We start from the raw sequence: 9,750 nt of genomic DNA, 5'->3' as shown, positions 1-9,750 counted from the left end.
TTTTTTTAAAGATTTTATTTATTTATTTAACAGAGAGAGACAGCCAGCGAGAGAGGGAACACAAGCAGGGGGAGTGGGAGAGGAAGAAGCAGGCTCCCAGTGGAAGACTCCGACGTGGGCCTCGATCCCAGAACTCCAGGATCATGCCCTGAGCCGAAGGCAGACGCTTAACGACTGAGCCACTCAGGCGCCCCCAGCCATGGGTACTTTAAAAAAAAAATAAGATTTTTCATCATGAGTTAGAGAATTAAAAAATATAAGTATCCTAAATATTTATTTTACCTTAAACTCTGGCACATATAGCTTCATTTGCCAGGTATTGGAATTTTCTGACACCCGTCATGTAGCATCTTTGATTTTACTCTCTTTAAAGGACTTGTGGTGGAGTGAAACTTAAAGAGATTTGTTCAGTAGTCTGACTGCAGAATTCTTCTAAATTTTTAAGACACCCCAGTACTTTTACAGTTTTGTAATTCATAGCCAGTTTTTAGCAACTCCCTTTTATGGAGTCTTTCCGAAGAATTCAAGCTGTTTCTATAGAAACAACACATCCCTCTCTTTTCACACTCATGTTACATCAGTCACTTTAATATTTAATTAAATTCTGGTGTTAAAGTTACAAGTATGCAGTCAGTGACAGGTTTAAGAACCAATACTATTGACTCTTGGTAAACACAGCAACAGTGAAAGAAGTATGTGGGTATACCAGGGAATTACTTGGCCAAGACACGGGCGTTAGTAGATTTGCAAAGGTAATGAAGAGCTTTGGCTTACCTGGCCATATGGTTAAGTGGTGGTCATTTAAAAGATGATTTTTTTAAATGGTTTTTTCCCCTACTGATGTCCTTTGGGGCTTGTGGCCTAATGGAGAAGGCCCGGTTCCATCTTCCCTGCCTCCTGGGACCCTTGCCATGTCCTAGCCCTGGACCGAAGACCCGCATCTCAGGAGCAGAGCTCTGCCGGAACGCTATGAGATTAGCTCACGCATCTTGCTCTGTGAAATCTCCTTTTGTTTTTGAGCACTTCTGTATTTCAAACTCAGTTATGCATAATTTTTGGGCCATATTTATCCAGAATATCTGTCTGTTTTTGGAGGAGGTGACTCATACACATCAGTTTGGTTCATTTGTCAGAAGTCCTCTAGAAGACCTTTCTATTCTAAATAATTGGTTCCAGAAGGAAGAACTGTGATTCTGTCGGTGAAATGTTGCAGATCTTTGTTTGTTTTCAAGAAGGCCAACACACTTCTCCTACTGGGGGAATCTCATTTGCTTATATCTATTCAATCTTAGAGCCTCCTTTGTTCTAGCATGCTCCTCACCCCTCCCCAGCCCCCACATTACTCCCAAGTTACCTTGGAAGCACTCCCAAGTTATCATTGCTTTTTGTCTCCCTGGAAGCCAAGTTTTAATTCTACTTCCTATTATCCCATCACCCTGTCTCTTGGACATTCTTCCTTTGATATAGATCTGTCAGGCCGCTTTGTAAAAATGTAAACCTATTACATTCCCTTTATTCAACCTGGCACTAATGTCCTGACTTCAAATAAATGTCCTGAAGCTCTGTTGGCTGGCCTTTACAGAGCAGCACATTTTTAAGTTACCTTCTATCCACTGCCCTCTTTTACTTTGTTTAAGATGTAAAATGAGGGCAAAGAATCACAGGGCCTAACTAATGCTCTGCAATTTCCTGCTGTCTCTATACCTTTTTTATGACATTAATTCATTGCCATTTCTTTGACCTGTGGAATCTCTTCTGGATAGAAATGACTAGGAGTTAAAATGAAGTTTAAAAAAATGCCAATTTGATTCAATAGTCTTGTTAGAGTTCTTGTCACTGCATCTTTGGGACAGGATACACTATTGTAATCATTTTAACAACTGCTTTCTGTGTTAAAACACCTATCTTAATTACTCAGCTGAAGGTTAGGGTTTTGATTTAGCTTCCTTTGGTTAAAAAAGAAGTGTTATCCACTTAAAGTACTTTAAGTCATCTAAATTTCCCCCCTGCTGCTAGCTTTTCTATTTTGTCAATTTCCTCCAAACAGATCATTATGGTACAAGTGCTAACAAAAACATTCAGCCTTTTTATGTTCTCAGTATCATCATTTGATATTCCATTCTTTGGGTTTTTCAAAGTTGTTATAGTTAGTATATACCAGGTAGGTTGTTTGAATTCCAAGTAATAGAAACTGGATTTTAATTCATTCAAGCACAGTCGGAATTTATTGGAGATGCCTAGTGCCTCAGAAAAATCCAGGGGTTTCTCAGGGGTCTACAGGTTGACTGTCGTTTGGTGGATCCTGGATGGGCTTGGCTGGTGTGGCAGGCCGACTAACAGCCCCCTCAAGATATCCAGGTCCTACTCCCTGTAACCTGTGAATGTTACCTTATTACCTGCAAAAAGACTTTGCAGATATGACTCAGTTACAGATCTTGAGGTGGAGAGGCTATCCTGGGTTATCCTAGTGGGCCCTAAATGTAATCATAAGTGTCCTTACAAGAAGGGGGCTGAGGTGAATTTTATACAGAAGGCAGACGGTGATATGCAGTGGCCACAGAAAGGGATTCAAAGATGCTATGCTGCTGGCTTTGAGGATGAAGGAAGGGGCCCAGAGCCAAGGAATGCAGCTCTAGAATCTGGAAATGTCAAAGAAATACATTCTCTCCTAGGTCTCCTGCTAAAACTCATTTTGGGGCTCCAAAACTGTAAGATTATAAGTTTTTTGTTGTTTTAAGCCACCAACATTGTGGTAATATGCTAACATAGCTACAGGAAACTAATACAACTGGGTATCTCTGCTTCAAGGTGCAGGTTGGCTGGGCTAACCTCCAGGCTTTGAGTTGGGTTCTGATGTGCTGCATAGGTGTCCTTCCTCAGGCTCAGGGAAAGGGAAGAGGCTTCCTGAGGCATGCTCTTCTTGTGGCAAATCTCTGGAGTATAATAGTCAAGCCAAGTGACCAAGTGTGTTGTAAGCCTCTGTGCCTCATGTCAGCTAATGTTTTTTTGACCAGAGCATGTCATGTGGCCAAGCTCACCATCAGTGGGACAGGAAGTATCCTGGGCCTACAGTGGAAGGCAGGAGGTGGGTAGAGTATTTGCTGAACCATAATTCAGCCCATTACAGGTAGGGGTCAAGTGATTCTGTGGGCCTGAACCACAGCTAGGGTTGTCCACACACCACAGCAACAGCTGGTAGTAGTTACTAGATATTGGGTGCTGCTGCTGGCTGTTAGGTCAGCTATTAGGCATCCAGACACATGATGGTGCCATTACCACTTGATGTATTCCAAACTGCCCTTTGCTTTTTAAAATTTTATTTTATCACTTAATTGAGTCAGTGTCCGAGAGTCCCAGATCCAAACATTTGATTGGCTAATTCTAGGTTCATTGTTCCAAGAGAGGGATTGTCTAATCTTTCCAACTCCATATTGAGAGGGAGGGGGCCCTGCTTATGGCCACGTCTCACATAATGGCAGAACTCCCTCAGTGTAGGAAGGGGATTTAGATGCTGGGCAGGCAGAAAAACACAATGATAAAAATCTTCCAAGGGGGATTGTGATATAGTGGAAAAAGAAAGGGTTTGGGGCGAATTACATAAATGATCTGAAACTTTGTTTCCTCATCTCTAACAGGGTAAAAAATAACCATAAAACTTTTCATGAATAATAGAATTCAAGTTTTCTTTCTTTCTTTCTTTCTTTCTTTCTTTCTTTCTTTCTTTCTTTCTTTCGGAGACAACTCATTTTTTCCAACTTCATTTTTTGTGAGGAAATTTCTATTTCATTGTTTAGGAAGCCATAGTATTTTATGGCTGTATGTGTGTTTGTCAGCCATATAAAGACAGATTCCTTTTTAAGTCTCCATTCTCTGTCTCTTATTTCTCCAGGAGTGGTTTACCTTTTCACTGAAGTGGCAAGAATTGGATAACCACTGTCCACATTCTTCTGGGTGAGGTTCAGGTGATGAGTGTGGCTCTTCTTCTGTGGTCTGCCCTTCTTCATTCCCTTGGCCTATGCTTTGTACATTTGTGCTTTCCTTCTCTACCTGTATGTGTTAACTTTATTCCTGCAGTGAGACTCAGTGTTGTAAATGGTAGATGGTTTTGTTCTGTAGGGAAAACGTTAGGAAAACCAAATGGGGGTTGGTCCAGGTATAGTCTCAAATCTGGCACTACCAGCAGGTATTGTGATATCTAGTTGACCCCTCTGTTTCTCAACAGATTCCGCATCCATAATATGAAGATATGTAATTGGCAACCTCAGACTCTCCAACATACTTTTAAAGTGAGTCAAAGAATAAAGCTTAAAGTGGAGAGTTGTTATCCAGTACTCTCATTTCTAGTCTCATGTCCTATAAAATAGTTTATTTTTGTATACATAAATGGCTGAACTCCAAATGTCAAAAATAACTTGAGAAGGCAAATGCAAATAGTTGAGCGGTAATGACAGTGGAGAACAACCTTAAGTGTTTATAGTCATCAGGGTTGGCTCAGATAAGCAGACCATGGAGGTAGCATGTAATTGGGGGCCAGGGCAGATCTACTGCTGACTCTGCCACTGCTTATTCAAGTGTCTTTACTTTGGGACCATATGGACTGCATGTTCTCTGGGAAGTACACAGGATGCTGAGTGGACCTCACTAAAGCTCTCTTCACGTGGGTGCGGGGATGCTCACAGAAAGTAGTCTAGGCTGGGAAGTCATCATGGCCCTTTCAAAGTGGTAATAGTGACTTCTTTCCAGAGGAGCAGATGGTGGATATAAGAGTCATCGATGCAAAATATTCCTTTTCGTCACTTTCCCAATCCTGACCCGGCTCATATCACTTTCAGATTTGAGTACCCTGGCTAGGTCTAAGACATAAAGCTCCACCTTCCTATCTGTTTGAAGAGCATGAAAGCCATAAAAACTTATCCTTAAATACACTTCTCTGTAATTCAGAGAAATCATACTTGAAAACAGTTGCTCAGCTGTATATATAGTCATGCAGACTTGTCTTTAATTGGAACTTTTTCAAAGTGAATCCTGTAAATCAAAGTAAAGATATAACCCAAGAATTAAGGTACCTAATGAAAGTCAATGAAACCTTGATCCCAATTACAGACATATAGAGATAGGACTATGTAAGAGTAGCATGGAAATCAGAGTTTTTTGCCTGCCCAGCATCCATTTCCCATTCTGATATCAGCATTCTGAGCTTCTTGGGTGGAACCATCCTTTCTCCACCCTCATTCTATGTAGTTTGGGTGGGGTTAACTCTACTTTCTAGATACTGAGAATTGCCACGTGACCCCAAAAAATCCAATAAGATATAATCCCAGGAATTTTGATAGAGCAACTGGAAGTCCTACATATAACTGTGAAGGGAGAAACTGCTTGAGAATGACACCACAGAGATAAGCAAAATCAAGAGATGAAGAGAGTAATACCCAAGCAGACAACATAAATTGAGTCCCTGGATTCAGCCATACCTGAATCCCAGCCGCCCCTGGGGTTTTTGGCTTACTTTAGCCAATAAATCTCTTCTTATCAAGTTTGGGTTGGACTTACATTACAAATGAAGAAGCTCCTACTCATATAAAGCACTGGCAGCAGATAAAATAATAGAGGCAGCATGAAATAGCAAGTAGAAAGTGCACAGGCCCAGGTTATTAGGCCTGGTTTAATCACTAAACATTTGTGGGCCTTCTTCACCTGTGAAATTAAACTGCAATTTTATAAATGTTATTTATTTTATTGAGGAGCTAAAGACTACATGGCCATAAAGCTAGTTACCAGCACAGTCATGTGGTGAGTAGCTGACCTATGGTTTCATTTTGGGTTCTATTCAAAAGATTTTTTTTCTGAGACAAGTACCCTTTTATGCTATTGGATTGACATTCTCCCCAACCTTTGGAAATTCACATGGATAAAATGGTATTGATTGTGGACCATGAATGAATGTTTCTCCTATGGAAGAAAAACATTTAGTATATAAGAGGGGGATTGGAACACTGACCCACACTTTTTATGTATTAAACCGATGATTGATGCATTGGAGGTTTTTTCTCTATTACATTTTTTGAGACATGTTCGAGGAGGATTTAAGTCAATTATTATTAGATCCCCAGTGCCTTACTAATGTGTCTGGTATGTAATGAGTACTCAAGAAATATTTAGCAAGCGGTTGAGTATTTGGGGTTATTTCTGTTTATATTGCTAAATCTTTCATTTTAATCCAATAACACTTCCAAAAGGAGGAAATTTCCAGAAGTCTATTCCCTTTGTTATTACTAATGAATGTTTAAAAGTAGTATTTTCTTTTACACATTAACAATGAAAAAAATGGACATTTGTGTATAGTGACTTGTATTATTTTTAAAAATATGTCTTCCTTAAGGACTTCATATTTTTTCTACAAAATTCTACATTTTGCCTCATACTAGCTTTCTTAAAATTGTTTGACTTACTTTTCAAGATGTTGCTTTAAAAGATTAGCTTCCTCTTTCCTAAATAAATCAATATTATTCATGTCTAAATCATATTTTCTTAAATGTTAACACATTCTATCCCCTTCCATCTGATTTGCCATGCTAGTTCCTTCAGTGCACACAGAATATGAAATAGATTTAGATATAATTGGGTCACAGATTATTAAATAACCAGCCTCTCAACTTTGTCCCGTAAAATTTCCAGATGCACACACACGTTTCCTTTTCTGCCTGCCACTGCAGAGCATTTCTCCCCACTGAAATGAACTAAATGGAAAATTGTTCATGATCTGAATTTATTCAGTGGTAGATCCCTCTTATTTGTAGCCCCTCTTTGAAGCCTTTTTTAAGCCCCCAAACTGGATTTATAATTGGTTTCCTCAGCTGTTTATTTTTTCATTTACTCTTTCTTCCTCATACACACAGGCCTTGGATCTCTTCAACTATTCTATTATTATTACTAAGCTTTTTCCTTTCATCCATCCTTCCTTTCTTTTTTCCCTCTTTTCCTTTCTCCCTTCCTCTCTCCTTCCCTCCTTCTTTCCTTGCTGCTTCCTTTAAAAAATTATTTAAAAAAATGCTTTGAAACTGATTTGTCAATAGACTCCCTCATTGTGAAAATTGTTGGTCAATTACTTAGGTCCATGCATAAGGGTTCCATTTCTACTCTTTTGCTTTTATTATTGTCATTTTTAAAGAGTTTATTTATTTATTTATTTATTTATCAGATAGAGGTAGAGAACACACAAGCAAGGGAGTGGCAGGCAGAGAGAGAAGCAGACTCCTCGCTGAGCAGGAAGCATGATGTGGGACTCAGTGCCAAGATCCTGGGATCCTGACCTGAGCCAAAGGCAGACACTGAACCACCCAGGCATCCCTGCTTTTATTATTTTCTTTTGTTCTCCTTTAATTTATGTAGCTTTGGGTCTCTGGATTTTTTTTTTTTTGTCTTTCCACAAGAAATAGTAATAACATAGCAACATGATCTAGCCTTGAAGGGACACAGCTATGAGATTACTGGCCTGTGTCCACAGCTAGCTCTGAGATGTGTATTTCCTAGTAGCTTAACTTTTCTGTATGTTGAGCAGAAAGAGAGAAAGAGAGAGAATTTAGTTCAGTTATATAAAGCAGTGTTTCTGGCTACAAACTGCTTGGGTTGAATCCTGGCTTTTTCATTTACCAGTGTATGACCTTAGGTAAATTACTTAACTTCTCTGTGCTCAACTTGCTTTAAAATGATAAAATACTACTAGATCAAAATATTGGGAGGTTTAAAGTCAATAATAGATGAAAATCTTGAAAATCTTTTATATACACTAGCTTTTATTACTAAGTGGGAATTATATTCAAATAGCTGGAAGAGGAAGATTAACATTTTTATCATTATCAAAATGCCTAACTTAGAAACAAATGTTAAAACAATCCAATCAGTGAATCATTGAAGCAATGAAGCAATAAGAACTATATAATTTCAGAGGTACTAGATGCAAGTGCAAAAGTCTTGAAAAATTTCTTTCTATATTAAGAAACATCTTGGAGCGCCTGGGTGGCTCAGCTGTTAAAGCGCCTGTCTTCGGCTCAGGTCATGATCCCAGGGTCCTGGGATTGAGCCCCGCATCGGGCTCCCTGCTCAGCGGGAAGCCTGCTTCTCCCTCTCACACTCCCCTTGCTTGTGTTCCCTCTCTTGCTGTCTCTCTCTGTCAAATAAATCAATAAAAAATCTAAGGGGGGAAAAAAAGAAACATCTTATTGATGATTTATTAAAAGATCATGTATGTGTGTATATATATCAGGAGAAGGTTGTTTCACTTATCTATTGCTGGGTAATATTGCCCCCAAATCTAGAGGCATAAAACAACACTATTTTATTTGTTCATGGATTCTGTGAGTTAGTAATGTGGACAGAGCACAGAGCATATCTTTCTCTGCTCTACAACATCTGGCGTCTCACCTGGGAAGACTCTGATGCCTGAGGATTGGAATTGTCCAGAGGCTTTCTCACGTAACATTATGGCAATAGATAAATGGATTGGGCTGGGATAAATGAAGGCGTGGCTCAGCTGGGATGGCTGACCTGTCTGTCTACCTATGTCTTTTCTATGTGGTTTAGACTTCTTTACAACATGGTGTTGTCACGGTAGTCAGACTCCTTACTTGGCAGCTCAAGGCTCCAAGAGTAAGTATTCCAGAGAAGAAAGAGAACGCTGCTATATCTTTTATGACCTAGCTTTGCAAGTACATATTATCACTCCCAGAAGCTCTATTTATTGATGTAGTCACAAGCCAGACCAGATTCAAGGGATGGGGACATAGATATTCCACATTAGAGAAGTATCAAAGAATTTGTGACTACATTTTAAAAACACCACATGGGACTAGAGAGAAATTCCTTGTACATCATTCTAATTGCATCTGGTTTTATTTATTTACATGAAAACATGGGATTGAAAAATAGATGACCTAATGGAAGGAAGGGCTTTTAAAAAGGAGCATCTATAGGAAAAATAGTGCTATCTCCTTGATCCTTTCTGATTTATGCTGACCTTGATGTTTTTTCTTGTTTAAATACTTGTTTCTGTTTTTTAGCTCTCTCCCATTCCCTGATTACACGGTTAACATGTTTCGTAGTAAATGCAAAATGCACATAAAAATATAGGAAGCAGAACTGTGCCTCTATCCATCCTCCCACCAATAGTCTTACTATTACTTGGAAAGTACTGTTATTATTCTGACATGTTATCTCTCTCCACTTTTTACTATGATAGTTTTACACATTTTCCATAATACTATGTACACAATATATATTGACTAATTTTTCAGTTTAAGATTTTGCTATAGGCATTTTTTAAATATCACTAATAGTTATCTGTAACCTTTTCTTTTTCTTTCTAAATATTATTGTTAGGTTTTAAAATAAAAAATTTAAACTTAAGCTAAGACAACACATGCTCATGATAAAACACTAATGTACACAGGTGTATAAAAAGAAAGCCACTTCCCTAACCAAACCCAAGTTATTGACCTATAAATAGACAGCAGTTTTTTAAAAATGTGATTTTTGATGTATTTATCATTTTACAACTTATTTTCTCTTAACATTAGTAAATTTTGAACTTTCTCTGCTGGCATTTGTAGATTTACCTTTATTTAGATAATCTCCAATCTAGATTTTCTAATGTTTGATACTATGAAAATGCTGCAACAAACATCATTTTTTTAAATGATTTTTTATTATATTATGTTAGTCACCATACAGTACATCCCCGGATTCCGATGTAAA

The sequence above is a fragment of the Ailuropoda melanoleuca genome, chromosome 11, assembly GCF_002007445.2.
Source record: "Ailuropoda melanoleuca isolate Jingjing chromosome 11, ASM200744v2, whole genome shotgun sequence".
Classification (NCBI taxonomy): Eukaryota; Metazoa; Chordata; class Mammalia; order Carnivora; family Ursidae; genus Ailuropoda; species Ailuropoda melanoleuca.
This window is presented reverse-complemented; position numbering follows the sequence as displayed.